General features: G+C 53.3%; 1 long non-coding RNA gene across 1 annotated transcript; it reads left to right on the top strand.

Annotated features, from left to right (window-relative positions):
* The first annotated feature begins 11946 nt into the window (after window positions 1-11946).
* Window positions 11947-15942, top strand: LOC111591131 (uncharacterized). Its single transcript, XR_002750290.1, has 2 exons — window positions 11947-12383; window positions 15208-15942. It is a non-coding gene; the product is annotated as an uncharacterized lncRNA (long non-coding RNA).
* Window positions 15943-16280: the final 338 nt, after the last annotated feature.

Below are 16280 nucleotides of genomic sequence, written 5' to 3'. Positions count from 1 at the left end.
CCACTTCGGAAGAAGAGCTTCCGAACATAAAGACTTGTTCGGTCCGCGGAATCACTTTATCCGAACGCGAGTTACTTATCGCAGAAGGTGATGAGTGAGGTATCCGTATCCCGGAGGCGTAGGAATCCCTCGGCTCGGTCAGCCTTGGCTGCTTACGTGTACTCCGTCGTTTTCAGGATCCGCTTTTCGAAGTAGTCAAAAAGCACGAAAGATATTCTGCTAAAAGAGATCTTTTTTCGAGGAAAATTTCGACGCAGAGGGGGTCCCCCCCTTTTAGCCCCCGAGGGAGGGTCGGGCTTTGCCGAGGCGAGGGCGACCCTTCCTTGATGACTAAACTTTGCGTGGGTGCGAGGTATATGAACAACTTGAAAACATCTTAAGGGTAGAAGCGACGTAGCTGTTGGATGTTCCAAGTGTTGCCGTAGACCTCGCCTTGATTGTTGGCCAGCTTGTACGTTCCGGGCTTCAGAACTTTGGCGATGACGAATGGCCCCTCCCAGGGGGGCGTGAGCTTGTGCCTCCCTCGGGCGTCTTGCCGCAGTCGAAGCACCAGGTCGCCCACCTGGAGGTCTCGGGGCCGGACCCCTCAAGCGTGGTAGCGTCGCAGGGACTGCTGGTACCGCGCCGAGTGTAGTAAGGCCTTGTCCCGAGCCTCTTCCAGTTGGTCCAGCGATTCTTCTCGGCTAGCTTGGTTGCTTTGATCGTTGTAGGCCCTCGTCCTCGGGGAGCCGTATTCCAGGTCAGTGGGCAAGATGGCCTCGGCCCCGTAGACCAGGAAGAACGGCGTGAAACCCGTGGCATGGCTCGGCGTTGTCCTCAGGCTCCAGACCACCGAGGGGAGTTCCTTCATCCATCGCTTGCCGAACTTGTTGAGGTCGTTGTAAATCCGGGGCTTGAGCCCTTGTAGAATCATGCCATTGGCACGCTCTACTTGCCCATTCGACATGGGATGAGCCACGGCGGCCCAGTCCACCCGGATGTGGTGATCCTCGCAAAAATCCAAGAATTTTCTGCCGGTGAACTGGGTACCGTTGTCGGTGATGATGGAGTTTGGGACCCCGAAGCGATGGATGATGTTGGTGAAGAACGCCACCGCCTGCTCGGACCTGATGCTGTTCAGGGGTCGGACCTCGATCCACTTGGAGAATTTGTCGATGGCGACCAGCAGGTGCGTGTAGCCCCCGGGCGCCTTCTGCAAGGGACCGACGAGGTCCAGACCCCATACAGCAAAGGGCCAGGTGATGGGTATCGTCTGCAGAGCCTGAGCGGGCAGGTGGGTCTACTTCGCATAGAATTGGCACCCTTCGCAGGTGCGAACAATTCTAGTGGCGTCAGCCACCGCCGTTGGCCAGTAGAAGCCTTGCCGAAAAGCATTCCCGACAAGGGCTCGAGGCGCTGCATGATGGCCGCAAGCCCCCGAGTGTATTTCTTGCAGGAGTTCCTGACCTTCGGCGATGGAGATGCATCGCTGGAGGATGCCCGAGGGGCTACGGTGGTAGAGCTCCTCCTCATCGCCCAGCAAGACGAACGACTTGGCGCGTCGCGCTACCCGCCGAGCCTCGGCTTGGTCGAGGGGTAGCTCTCCTTGGCGGAGATATTGCAGGTACGGGGTCTGCCAATTTCGATCAGGCGTGGCCCCGTTCTGCTCCTCCTCGACGTGCAGTGCCTCGCCCTCGGGGGCCGAGGGTACCTCGGGCTGAACCGAGGACGCCTCGGGCTGAGCCGAGGGTACCTCGGGCTGGACCGAGGGTGCCTCGGGCTCAGGCGTGTCGTTGATCTTGACGGAGGGTTGATGCAGATCCTGGGAGAAGACGTCCGGGGGAACCGTCGTTCGCCCCGAGGCTATTTTTGCCAGCTCGTCCGCAGTCTCATTGTAGCGCCGAGCGATGTGGTTAAGCTCGAGCCCGTAGAACTTGTCTTCCAGGCGCCGATCCTCATCGCAGTAGGCCTCCATCTTCGGGTCGCGGCAGTGGGAGTTCTTCATGACTTGGTCGATGACGAGTTGCGAGTCACCGCGGGCGTCGAGGCGTCTGACCCCTAGCTCGATGGCGATCCGCAACCCGTTGACCAGAGCCTCGTACTCAGCCACATTGTTGGACGCCGGGAAGTGGAGGCGTAGCACGTAGCGTAGGTGTTTCCCGAGGGGCGAGATGAAGAGCAGGCCTGCGCCGGCTCCCGTCTTCATCAGCGACCCGTCGAAAAACATGGTCCAGAGCTCCGGTTGGATCGGAGCCGTCGGCAGCTGGGTGTCGACCCATTCGGCTACGAAGTCCGCCAACACCTGGGACTTGATGGCCTTCCGAGGGGCGAACGAGATTGTTTCGCCCATGATTTCCACCGCCCACTTTGCGATCCTGCCCGAGGCCTCTCGGCACTGGATGATCTCCCCTAGGGGGAAGGATGACACCACAGTTACCAGATGAGACTCGAAGTAATGTCGCAACTTCCGCCTCGTCAGGATCACTGCATACAGCAGCTTCTGAACTTGTGGGTAGCGGATCTTGGTTTCGGACAGTACCTCGCTGACGAAGTAAACTGGCCTCTGAACGGGCAATGCATGCCCCTCTTCTTGCCTCTCGACCACAATCGCGGCGCTAACCACCTGAGTGGTCGCGGCGACGTAGACCAAGAGGGCTTCTCCATCAGCTGGGGGCACCAAGATAGGCGCCTTTGTAAGGAGCGCCTTCAGGTTCCCGAGAGCTTCCTCGGCCTCAGGGGTCCAAGCGAAACACTCGGTCTTCCTTAAGAGGCGGTACAGAGGCAGACCTCTTTCGCCAAGGCGTGAGATGAAGCGGCTCAGGGCCGCGAGACATCCCATGACCCTCTGTACGCCTTTTAAGTCCTTGATGGGCCCCATGCTGGTGATAGCTACAATCTTCTCCGGGTTGGCTTCGATGCCTCGCTCGGAGACGATGAACCCCAAGAGCATGCCCTGGGGCACCCCGAAGACACACTTCTCGGGATTGAGCTTGACGCCTTTCGCTTCGAGACATCGGAATGTCACTTCAAGGTCGGAGAGGAGGTCGGAAGCCTTCCTTGTCTTGACTACAATGTCATCGACGTAGGCCTCGACTGTGCGACCGATGTGTTCGCCGAACACATGGTTCATGCACCGCTGATACGTCGCGCCCGCATTCCTCAAACCGAACGACATGGTGACATAGCAGTACATGCCGAAGGGCGTGATGAAAGAAGTCGCGAGCTGGTCGGACTCCTTCATCCGGATTTGGTGATACCCTGAGTAGGCATCGAGGAAGGACAGGGTTTCGCACCCAGCAGTGGAATCCACGATTTGATCGATGCGAGGCAGAGGGTAGGGAACCTTCGGACATGCTTTGTTGAGACCAGTGTAGTCTACACACATCCGCCATTTCCCCCCTTTCTTTCTCACAAGCACAGGGTTGGCAAGCCATTCGGGATGGAATACCTCTTTGATGAACCCTGCCGCCATTAGCTTGTGGATCTCCTCGCCTATCACTCTGCGCTTCTCCTCGTCGAATCGGCGCAGAGGCTGCCTGACGGGTCAGGCTCCGGCCCGAATATCCAGCGAGTGCTCGGCGACATCCCTCGGTATGTCGGGCATGTCCGAGGGACTCCACGCAAAGATGTCGGCGTTTGCGCGGAGAAAGTCTACGAGCACTGCTTCCTATTTGGGGTCGAGCCCGGAACCGACCCGGATCTGCTTGGAGGTGTCGCCACTGGGGTCGAGAGGGACGGCCTTAACCGTCTCCGCTGGCTTGAAGTTGCCGGCATGACGCTTCACGTCTGGCACCTCTTTGGAGAGGTTCTCCAGGTCGGCGATGAGGGCCTCGGACTCGGCGAGGGCCTCGGCGTACTCCACGCACTCCACGTCGCATTCGAACGCGTGTTTGTACGTGGGGCCGACGGTGATGACCCCGTTGGGGCCCGACATCTTGAGCTTCAGGTAGGTGTATTTGGGGACGGCCATGAACTTCGCGTAGCATGGCCTCCCCAGTACCGCGTGGTAGGTCCCTCGGAACCCGACCACCTCGAACGTCAAAGTCTCCCTTCGGAAGTTGGAGGGCGTTCCGAAGCAGACGGGAAGGTCGAGTCGTCCGAGGGGCTGGACGCGCTTCCCAGGAATGATCCCGTGGAAGGGCGCAGCGCCTGCTCGGACGGAGGACAGATCGACGCGCAGGAGCCTGAGGGTCTCGGCGTAGATGATGTTGAGGCAGCTGCCCCCGTCCATCAGGACCTTGGTGAGCCTGACGTCGCCGATGATGGGGTCGACGACGAGCGGGTATTTCCCCAGGCTCGGCACGTGGTCGGGGTGGTCAGCTTGGTCGAAGGTGATGGGCTTGTCGGACCAGTCTAGGTAGACTGGCGCCGCCACCTTCACCGAGCAGACCTCCCGGCGCTCTTGCTTGCGATGCCGAGCCGAGGCATTCGCCACATGCCCACCGTAGATCATGAAACAGTCGCGGACCTCGGGGAACTCTCCTGCTTGGTGATCTTCCTTCTTGTCGTCGTCGCGGGCCCTGCCACCCTCCGCGGGTGGCCCGGCCCTGTGGAAGTGGCGCCGAAGCATGACGCACTCCTCGAGGGTGTGCTTGACGGGCCCCTGATGATAGGGGCACGACTTTTTGAGCATCTTGTCGAAGAGGTTAGCACCTCCGGGGGGCTTCCGAGGGTCCTTGTACTCGGCAGCGGCGACAAGGTCCGCGTCGGTGGCGTCGCGTTTCGCTTGCGACTTCTTCTTGCCTTTCTTCTTGGCGCCACGTGGAGTAGACGCCTCGGGAGCCTCTTCCGATGGGCGGCCCTGGGGCTGCTTGTCCTTTCGAAAGATAGCCTCGACCGCCTCCTGGCCAGAGGCGAACTTGGTGGCGATGTCCATCAGCTCGCTCGCCCTGGTGGGGGTCTTGCGACCCAACTTACTCACCAGGTCACGACAGGTGGTGCCGGCAAGGAACGCGCCGATGACATCCGAGTCGGTGATGTTGGGCAGCTCGGTGCGCTGCTTCGAGAATCGCCGGATGTAGTCCCAAAGAGACTCTCCCGGCTGCCGCCGGCAGCTTCGGAGGTCCCAGGAATTCCTGGGGCGCACGTACGTGCCCTGGAAATTGCTGGCGAAGGCTTGGACCAAGTCATCCCAGTTGGAGATCTGCCCCGCAGGCAGGTGCTCCAACCAGGCGCGAGCAGTGTCAGAGAGGAACAGGGGAAGGTTGCGGATGATGAGGTTGTCGTCGTCCGTTCCACCCAGTTGGCAGGCCAGGCGGTAGTCTGCGAGCCACAGTTCCGGTCTTGTTTCCCTCGAGTACTTTGTGATAGTAGTCGGGGGTCGGAACCGGGTCAGGAACGGCGCCCGTCGGACGGCCCGACTGAAGGCCTGCGGACCGGGTGGTTCGGGCGAGGGACTCCGATCCTCCCCGCTGTCGTAGCGTCCCCCACGCCTGGGGTGGTAGCCTCGGCGCACCCTTTCGTCGAGGTGGGCCCGATGGTCGCGACGATGGTGCTCGTTGCCGAGGTGGCCCGGGGCCGCAGGCGCGGTGTTGCGCGTGCGCCCGGTGTAGACCGAGGCTTCCCGCATGAATCGGGAAGTCGCGGCATGAGGTTCCGAGGGGTATCCCTGCCTCCGGGAGGCAGAGCTCTCGGCCCGTCGGACCGCAGCGCCTTCCAGGAGATTCCTGAGCTCTCCCTGGATTCGCCGACCCTCGGTGGTTGATGGCTCCGGCATCGCGCGGAGGAGCATCGCTGCGGCTGCCAGGTTCTGACCGACCCCACTGGATGCGGGTGGTGGCCTGACCCTGACGTCGTTGGCGACGCGGTGCTGGAAACCCCGGGGCAGGTGACGTATTTCTCCGGTCGGGGGTTGGCCCGCCCATACCTGCCCGACGTCCCGGCGGATCGGCTCAAGCGCTCCTGCTCCCTCGTCGAGCCTGGCCTGCGCCCCGCGGACTTGCTCGAGCTGTGGGTCGTGACCCCCCGCCGGAATGGGGACCACAGCTAGCTCCCGCGGGATGTCAGCGCGAGGCACCGGCCTAGGGAGATCACCGTCCTCTGGCATGCCGAAACGGTTGCCTTCGGAGGGATCCCCTAGCTCGACGTGGAAACATTCGCGGCTTGGGCCGCAGTCCTCGTCGTCAAGGCTGCGGCTACCGTCGGAACAGTCGGAGAGGCAGTAATCGCATGCGGTCATAAAGTCCCGCATGGCACTGGGGTTGCAAAATCCATAGAAATCCCAACAGATGCTGGGATCGTCATCTTCCTCGGACCCAGAGGGCCCTTAGGTCGAGACGTCCGTCAGCCGGTCCCAAGGTGACCGCATACGAAACCCCAGAGGGGTTGCACTCGCCTCAACGAGAGCGCCCGCCAAAGCGAGGTCGCTAGGCGGGTTGAGGCCGAGTCGGAATGATGTAAGATGGGAATCAGTCAGTACCTTTTGGTCGACGAGGAGCGACATAGTCACGTCGGGGACTGATTGCACCGTCGTCTTAGGTACGAGGGCGACGTCCTGCAAGCCCTCCGCGAGCGCGCTGGCGTCGTCCACTTGCTCGGGATTGGCGTGTCGCGGGGGGACGGCGCTCGCCTTCGTCTCAAACGCGAGGTCGACGCCCGACGCGCCCCCCGTTGAGGCGCTGGGGACGTCGATTCGCTCGACTGCCGACGAAGCGCGACCTCCCGCTTGGCCTTGGTTGCCCCGCCTCCTCCTCCGTTGGCGGGGGAGAGGACGGGGCGAGCTCGAATGTTGTTCTTCCACCACGCGGGGAAGATGTCGTCGATTCCGCCGCCGGCGGGCGGGTTGTCGGCCGCCATTGTCGTTGTCGCGCGGCGGTGGAAGGAGTATCATGTCGTAGCTGCCGTCGAAGGACATGAACTCAAGACTCCCGAAACGGAGCACCGTCCCGGGCCGGAGAGGTTGCTGGAGGCTGCCCATCTGGAGCTTGACGGGAAGCTGTTCGTCAGCACGCAGCAGGCCCCTACCTGGCGCGCCAACTGTCGGCGTTTCGAGACCGGGGGGTCCCTAAGCCGACGAGTGAGTGTGCCGCGTGCCCCAGCCCAGATGGGTCGAGCGCGTGGGCGAGCGCGAAGGGGGGAAAGCGAGGTGGCCGGAGACGGGCGTGAGAGAGGTGGAAATCCCGCGGCCTTCGTGTTTGTCCCGCGCCCAGGTCGGGTGCGCTTGCAGTAGGGGGTTACAAGCGTCCACGCGGGTGAGGGAGGCGAGCGGCCCCAAGAGAGCGCCTGTCCCGTCCTCGTCCCCGCGCGGCCAACCTTCTCTAAGAAGGCCCTGGTCCTTCCTTTTATAGGCGTAAGGAGAGGATCCAGGTGTACAATGGGGATGTAGCAGAGTGCTACGTGTCTAGCGGAGGGAGAGCTAGCGCCCTAAGTACATGCCAATGTGGCAGCTGGAGAGATCTTGGCACCCTGCTAGTGTGATGTCGTGGCTGTCGGAGGAGCAACGGAGCCTGGCGGAGGGACAGCTGTCGGAGCGGTTGAGTCCTTGCTGACGTCCCCCTGCTTCCGTAAGGGAGCTGAGAGCCGCCGTCGTCACAGGGCTAGCGTGGCGCCATCATTGCCTATCTGGCGGAGCTAGCCAGATGTGACACCGGTCTTGTTCTCTGTGGCCCGAGTCGGCTCGGGGTAGGGTGATGATGGCGCTTCCTGTTGACGTGGCTGGCCTGTGCCCTAGGTAGGGCGACGTGGAGGCTCCTCCGAAGCCAAGGTCGAGTCTGTCTTCCATGGCCGAGGCCGAGGCCGAGCCCGAGCCCCTGGGTCGGGCGAGGCGGAGGTCGTTCGGCAGAGGCCAGGGCGGAGTCCGAGCCCTGGGGTCGGGCGAAGCGGAGTTCGTCGTCTTCTGGGGCTGAGCCCGAGTCCGAGCCCTGGGTCGGGCGGAGCGGAGTTCGCCGTCTTCCGGGGCTTAGCCCGAGTTCGAGCCCTGGGTCGGGCGGAGCGGAGTTCGCCGTCTTTCGGGGCTTAGCCCGAGTCCGAGCCCTGGGTCGGGCGGAGCGGAGTTCGTCGTCTTCCGGGGCTTAGCCCGAGTCCGAGCCCTGGGTCGGGCGGAGCGGAGTTCGCCGTCTTCCGGGGCCTAGCCCGAGTCCGAGCCCTGGGTCGGGCGGAGCGGAGTTCGCCGTCTTCCGGGGCTTAGCCCGAGTCCGAGCCCTGGGTCGGGCGGAGCGGAGTTTCCTATGGCGCCTTTGGCAAGGCCTGACTGCCTGTTAGTCTCACTCTGTCAAGTGGCACTGCAGTCGGAGTGGCGCAGGCGGCGCTGTCCTTCTGTCAGACCGGTCAGTGGAGCGGCGAAGTGACGGCGGTCACTTCGGCTCTGCCGGGGGCGCGCGTCAGGATAAAGGTGTCAGGCTACCTTTGCGTTAAATGCTCCTGCGACTCGGTCGGTCGGTGCGGCGATTTAGTCAGGGTTGCTTCTTAGCGAAGGCAAGGCCTCGGGCGAGCCGGAGATGTGTCCGCCGTTAAAGGGGGGCCTCGGGCGAGACGGAAACCCCTCGGGTTCGGCTGCCCTTGCCCGAGGCTAGGCTCGGGCGAGGCGTGATCGAGTCGCTCGTATGGACTGATCCCTGACTTAATCGCACCCATCAGGCCTCTGCAGCTTTATGCTGATGGGGTTACCAGCTGAGAATTATGCGTCTTGAGGATACCCCTAATTATGGTCCCCGACAGTCTTAGACACTCGGCAAAGAACGCGATTCCGGTAGTTAAGTGCTTGGTAGTTTTAGACACTCGGCAAAGAACGCGATTCCGGTAGTTAAGTGCTTGGTGTAGGGTGAAATCTCCAGAACCTGAGTAGGGGGCGTCGAGCACAGGGGCAAGCTACGACCATGGGGGATGAGTGGCATGATGAAAGGAGAATCTGGGCGCATGGAACCGGCGACTGTGAGCCGATGGTCAGAGTCGAGGGCGAGCTTGGCACGGGGAGAAGAGGCGGCGCTTAGAGTTGGGATTAGAGGCTTGGTCGACGGCCACCATGGCTGGGACACGAGCGTCGGCTCTGGTAGCTACCTGGGCACAAGCAAGCAGAAGACCGGAGAAGGGTGTGTATGTGCTATTGTTCTAGGGAACTAAGCAGTTTCAGGAGAAAGAAAGAAGTGAGGAGAAACGAGATAGGGATAAGGGAGAAAAAGTCTATATCCATGCAGATAAAGAATTTGTGGGTGGCGTGAAGATAAGAAAGCCTGGTGCTGCTATCGGTTTCGAGAGTTCTCAAGGCAGCGGCCTAGGAAAAAATCTGGGTGCCGAGCGTGAAGATATAAGGCCACGGCAGCCGAATCACCAGGGAAGTAGCCAGATAAGGATTAGAGGTTTTTTATCAAATAATGTACATATATCCGAGCTCTAGGATTTATATTTAGACGAGGAGTAAACGGACTAATTTAAAGCACTACTAGTTACTATGTTTTTTTGGATTTTTAAAGAGGAAACAAATCAGCTAACAATTGATTTGTTTTTAGTTAATTTAGTTTTGGTTTATTTTAAACAGCCTACCCCTAATACTATCGCTACAAAATCTGTAGATATCGCTCGAACAAGATCGAAATACTTAGCTGACGTTTCCAAATCGCCTTAATCGATTACTTTTAAATCGGCACAAAACTCGACATTTTAGGTGGTTATTTAACTCTAAACATCGCAAAACATTTAGAACAACTAGATAGAAGGAGAGAGATGCGATATCGAAACCGCAATAGGCAGAGATAATTAGGACATAGAGATTATTATTCTCATCAACATCCGCGCTTAAGTCCATAATCATTGTCAAATGGGAGATAAACACCTAGGGTGTTACAACCCTTCCCCTTAAAAGAATCTCGTCCCAAGATTCAAAACAAAAGACTTCTAAGAGTAGAGAGGTGTGTAACTCCTGTCCGTATTGAAAATAGTATAAGGTAGTTCCAAGCGAATATGATTATCTCGGGATGTTGTTTCTCTAGTGGATATGACATGTATCATTTTTAAGCTAATTATAGATATCAACAACAAAGACAAGATATGACAAAAGAATACATAAGGTTCCATGTGTGCAGTTTTCTTTTTCTGACAACATGGGACTATTGAGCGAGTAGTAGATATGAGATCTAACTTTACTCAAACCAAGTCGGATGCAACTTCTTGGGTAAAACACACAAGAAGAAGTGTGTCGATAAGTTGGCATTGAAATTTGATAGCACATAAGACAGGTGTGGATATCAAACAACATCACGATTAACTCATGGTTAGGTAGAGATTTCAAGTCCAAGGAAGATGATAGAAATTTGAGAAAACATCAATGTAGTGATCCATACATGTTGACTTCACGATCAATCCATTTTATCACATGCTAAGCATGGCTCATCTTGATCACACATGCTGGAAAAGCACACGTGAGGCAATCGAGGCATGGCTAGAGCGATGATTAGGTGGGTACCAGTCGACTTAGCTTGATTTTTGCAAGTACTTCCTTAGGATGAGTTGAACTAAAATAAGTTTAGACAATTCGACAAAACGATCTCTAAACTCAATCTTTGTTTATAAGGCAGCCACAAGTTAGTAAAACCAACTTGTTAAACTACTTTTGACATTGAGTAAGTCCTCTTATTACTCATTGGCAAGCCAGAAGAGTCCGACAGTTGGGTCCCACACGACACCACACAGGGGAACAGAACGCGACCGGGTGTCTGCCCTTGCGACCCCACATGACAGTGCCGTAAGGAGTCCGCGCGCATCAGCGCGACGCTGACCAAGCAGGTCCACCCGCCCGTGACTCGGTGCGGGCGAGTGGCTGGACCGAGCGTCGTGTGGGCCGCGTGGAGGAGAGGAGTTGGGCCGGCGGTGAGTAATTCGACCCATGCGACAGATTCAGGTTTTCTATTTTTTCTTTTATCATTTCTTCAATCTCCTTTCTTGATTCAAATTCAAATCCCAAACTCAATTGTTCAAACTCAAATTTAAACCCCTGTTTTATATTTCAGATTTTCCAAATATTAAATACCATCCTAATGTGAATATTTCCCCCATTAGTTGCATTTATATTATTTATCCTTCTTCCTATTACTCAATTGTGAAGAGAGTAATGGTCTTAATTAAAATTCCTTTCTCTTTATTCATTTTTTGTTCTATATTCTCATTTAACATTTAAATTCAAACTTTAAATTATGATCCTTTGTTTTGATAGAGAACATTTTCTAATGTCTACCTCTTTACTAACAAATGATTTAGCTAACATTATCTTTTTATGACCAAACACTTTGGAAAGGGGTAAATTCTAAAGTCTAATTATTTATCACGGGTATTTATTTTGATGATTATATTTATTATTATTATTTTTCCTGAAAGTATTTCCTTAAATCTCAACTTAAGATTTTGGGCGTAACAATTTTGGGACGGATGGAGTTGGTAGCAAAAGGTGTGTCTAGAAAAGGTAGAATGACTTACAATTTGGAACAAAGGGGAGCTTTTATATGTACTAGACTTGTACTCTTCATTTTTATCTGGTTATATATGAAAAACAAAGGACTAGGATGGATTATGTCACCTACTGAGGTGATAGGCAGAGTGGATTCATTATCGACAATGATGGAAGAAGGGAAGGTGGGGCTGCAAGGATGGGGTAAAGAAACAGTACTGTGGTCAGAAGTGGTGGGGTATGAGGAAGAGTTAGCAACATAGTCGGTGGAAGTGGGTTGCGATGACACAGTAAACGAGGAGAGAACGGGGGAGGTACCCCACGGAGCCACCAGGAGAGGTGTTGGGTTGACAGTGGCGACCAAGCTGACGACGAGTATGGGTAGTCGAGACGACAATGTCTTAATTGTTATGGAGACAATCTCGGCACTACGGAACACAAACAGCTCAGTAGTGTGTTGGTCCTCTCAAAGGTGGATGGAGGCCATAGGGTGGTTGGAGCTCGGCGCAGTCATAGAGAACAGTGTTCATGACCCTATCAAAGGCTATGAATGTGCCCTGTTGTCGTGAAGGGACATAGGGAGGCCTAACTAACCACGCTGCTCTAGCCAAAAATATCCACTCACGTTTCCCATGACCGAAATCCGCTAACTGACATGTGTATCCCCTTCCCCGTGATATCGCCACGGGCGGGTAGTTGAAACCACCCGCGCTCGGCGCGGGCCAGCTGGTCGGCCTGTGCTCCAGACCCCGCGCAACAACCCTCATCGATTTCACACCACCGAGAACATCGCGCCGTGGGGAGAGAGATCAGGGGGAGGGAGTTTTGCCGCCGCCGCGGGCTCAATCACCCGCCGCCGATGAAGCCTTCGTGACCATCTAGAGTGCACTACAAGAAGTCTGGGAGGGTCGACGTTAGCGTGCTGTGAGTGATTATCGGCTGGAGTGCGCGGAATTCGTCGCCAGGATTATCACCTCCGTCGCAGATCCACCGTCCGTCGTGGAGCAACCTCTGGCTGCCTGAATCATCGGTACGTTACCCCCTGCATACTCGCAGCGTGTGCCCTACGTCGTGTAGAAGTGTTTCAATCGATATTTAGGGCATTGGGGGTTGGAAACCGGGTGCCTCCGGCGAGATCCGTCGTGAAGGGGAGTGGCGTCGCCGTCACGGTCGTCGCTGAGAAGCGAGAGGAGCTGCGGCGCTCGCTGCCCGTTGGATCGTGTAATCAATAGCACATATTAGATCATGGGTTCATAAAATCTGGACCGTGGGTCGCGGATCCATCGACCCTGGTTGGTGCCTGGGCATACCGTTTCGTTGAGACGATCGCGACCATCGCCTGTCGATAAGCCGGACTACCTGAAACCCTAGCCTCCACCGTCGATCTGGGGATCGATGGCCCTCGATGTAAGCTTCATAAGGGTTAGGCCGATCTAATCTGGATCCCAGAATTCAGATCGGGCGGCCTAGATCTCGTGATACCCTTTCGCCATTTGACTTTTACAAATAAACCCCCGAACTTAACAGAAATGAACCCACAGTGCAAAGTAATTCCATTTGTGCCCTAGGAATTTATGAATTAACCCCTATACTATCTAGTAATTGTGTACACAGTCCAGAGTCAGTAGAGATATTCAAAAATAAACCAAAAAATGATTTTTAGTATAGAAATAATTCCAGGAGCTTGTTTAATTCATATTTAATTCATTCTAACACATTTTTGATCCATTCCAGTTGCATTAAATTTATATTAATATTGTTTATCATCTAATAACTTTATTTTGTTGGGAAACAAAGGTTAAAACTATTGTCACACCCAGATTTAAGGGATAAAGTCGGGTGCATCTCATATGTGCGTCAAAGAACAACAACACATCTAATGACCAAGTGTATGGAGATAAATGTCATAAACATTATTACATAGCGGAAGTGTCTTACAAAAATAAATGATAACAATAAAGCAAACTAATAATTATTCATTGGCGCCATCAAGTTGACTGGGAGACGCCACCTAGACTTCCTCGTACTCCACGTAGTAGTCCTCCTCCTGGCTACTTGCTCTTCACCTGTGGAGCGGTTTATAATCGCAAGAGTGAGCTCACAAAAGATCATAGCTCAACAAGTTATGGGGAATAATGTGCATGAACTCACCAAAGGTGGGAGTTCATGTGCAGTGTAAGGCTGATCAATAAATAATGGTTAAAGCTGAGCATTGCTTTTAATAAGTTGGTCAAATTTTATTAGCAATTACTAAGTATAAGTAAATACCAACCCAAATAATGAGATATCATAATTAATAAATAAACCACAATGTGATGCAAATAACTAATTAAATTTAATTCCATAAGTTACTCATGTGAGGGTTCGAGCCGCTCATGACCGTGAGCAAGGCTGATCAAGAGGTTTTGATAAGCTTGTTTTTTCATAATTGTGAACTTGACTATTACTTGCTGAATCCAAAACATGTTCACCATTTGAGAATGGCACCTAGAGTATATAGGATGTGTCTGAAATCCTTTGTGCTCCCACTAGTATGCTAGATGGCTATGTCTCATGCTCTGAGTCATTCATTGTCTTGAATCATAAGTTATGTTCTTAAAATCAAAATCAAAATAAGTGAAAAATTCAGAAAGATTGAGATAGGTTTGCATTTGTCTCCACCTCTCTTTATAGAAACTGCTTCCATTTGCACCTTTAGATGAACTTGAGCACGGTAGTGGATGATCAAACCGGTGTCTTTAGCTTCTGATTTCTTTTCTGCATACGCTACACCCGATTGAAAAGTTAGACAATGACAATGCTTATAACCTCTCGTACTCACATTCTTTCCTTAAAACTTGTAATCCACTGCAAAATCCGATAAATATTGAGATTATCATCTAGTATCATTTTCAGGTATGTTTCTAACATGATGAGTGGCCACTGTTTGGGGGTACTTCACCTGGTTTACCTTGACTGGCAATTAGTTGATTTCCTTCTTACTATATGCCTAGTGCTGTCTTTAGTAGTGAACTTCTCTTTTGAACTGTTTAAAACTAAATCAAATTGCTTACACTTAATATATCTTGTGCATATAGTCAGTTTGAACATTTGATGGCATGTGAATTTATTGCTGCACACATAGCACAACACCACTTAGAGCATTTTTACACTGATTGGTATACTTTTGAAGCTCGTGCATATTCTCCTTTCTTTTGCATTTCTGCATTTTCTCACGGGGAGTTTCTGTTTTACCCTTGTTTGTGCTTGATGAGTTCACTTGTCAATATGGGGGAGAGACTTTGAGATTTTTTGCCTCCTAACAAAGGGGAGAGATTTTTGCTTTGGGAGACTACTTTCGCAAGGGGAGAGATTCTCAGGGGGAGAGACATTGGATTTTGGAGCTTTTGCTAGATGTGTTGAGCCACTTGCCTCTTTCTGGAGGAACTAGCTTTGATTTCAGCTTTTGTGCTGATTTTGTTTTGTTGGCTGGCTAGTGGTGTTGAGCCCTACTTTTTCCTCTTTGTGAGGACAAACCGTTTTATACTTGGTCGTGTTGAGTCGTTGCCCATTTCTTTGGAGACCAAGTTTTGCTTACTTTGGATGACTTGTTTGGCCATTTTCTGGCTTTTGGTCATTTGAGTGAGTTTCTCTTCTTCTTCTTCTTCCTCTTTCTGCTTATATATGTTCATGTGGTGGTGTTGACATTGCACTCATCAAATGGGAGATTGCGAACACAAGATTGAGTTGTCCCTTGTGGTTTGGGTTGATAATGAGTGATTGTCTTAACGGGTAGCACTCTTGGGTACTCAGTGGACTGACCCGAGTGTGAGATTATGTATGTGCAACCATGTCGGTCGGCTTGTGCTGTCTAGGTGTGGAGAACAGGGACAGTAATCGACGGCTGAGGTGAAGGTCATGCGGTCTCGTGCTGATGGACCGGGAGCGATGAAGGACGAGTGTTGGATCTTGGCTGACGAATTGGAGTAGATGGGTGACCATCCATGGTGGTTGACACCTGGGACATGCACTCGCGTAAGGATATGGTGGAGTGGACCATCCTGTTGGCGCGATCGAGGACTGGCAGGACACATGTCTGGTCATGGAGGACGCACATGTGGTGCTGTGATACTCATGACGGTTTGGTGGTTGAGCCTCAACACCATCCTGCGTTACGGATGTTGGGTTTTGCTAAGTTTGGGCCTCAAAACTCGATGGCGGCGGTTCTGGAGGGATCCGGTGGCGGCACGTGGCATCACAGCTAAGGGTTTGTCAAGGCGAAGCAAGTTCGTGTGGAGCATGTGGCCATCAAATCGAAAACCTATGAGTTGGTCTATTTCTCCCCTAGCGGAGTCAATAGACTCCATATAAATAGGGGTAGTTTACAAAATACAAATAACCCTCTATAAATAGAGGGACAGGCTTGTTAGTCAAGCATCTTATGGCTGCCATTTCTTTAGGCTTCTTATTTTAGTACTCCTAGTTTTCTGTCTCGGTAGTCACCAGTTTAACCAAGGGATCCGCGTCAATTTTGTAACCGTCGACTTGGTTTTTGTTCTTCATGTATAATTCGAGGAAGGGTCGCCGGTACGACCCACATGTTTTGTTCACTTCTCAATCTCAATTTTTGATAATTGCTAAATTCTGAAGTTTTGTTTTATCCTTTCCTCTTCTCTTGTGGATTTGTGGAGAACCTTCGAGTTTTTGCGACATGAGTATTGTTGGGGATTGATTTGGGTGGATATAGACTCTTTGGATTACTGCGTACACCCTCACAGTGCAGTTCTTGGTCATGACCCGAGTTGATTCTCATTTAGGCTCGTTTTGAGAAAACCCCATCTCTCTCGGATTTTCTGATCTAAGCTTTGATTTTTGGTTTGTTCACTAGTAACCGTCTTCTACCCCGCGCAAACTATATGTGAAGTTTGAGATCATTCTGGGCATTTTT

The sequence above is a fragment of the Zea mays genome, chromosome 3 (genome assembly GCF_902167145.1).
Source record: "Zea mays cultivar B73 chromosome 3, Zm-B73-REFERENCE-NAM-5.0, whole genome shotgun sequence".
Lineage (NCBI taxonomy): Eukaryota > Viridiplantae > Streptophyta > Magnoliopsida > Poales > Poaceae > Zea > Zea mays.
The sequence above is the reverse complement of the archived record's forward strand: the minus strand, read 5'-3'. Positions and strand labels throughout refer to the sequence as shown.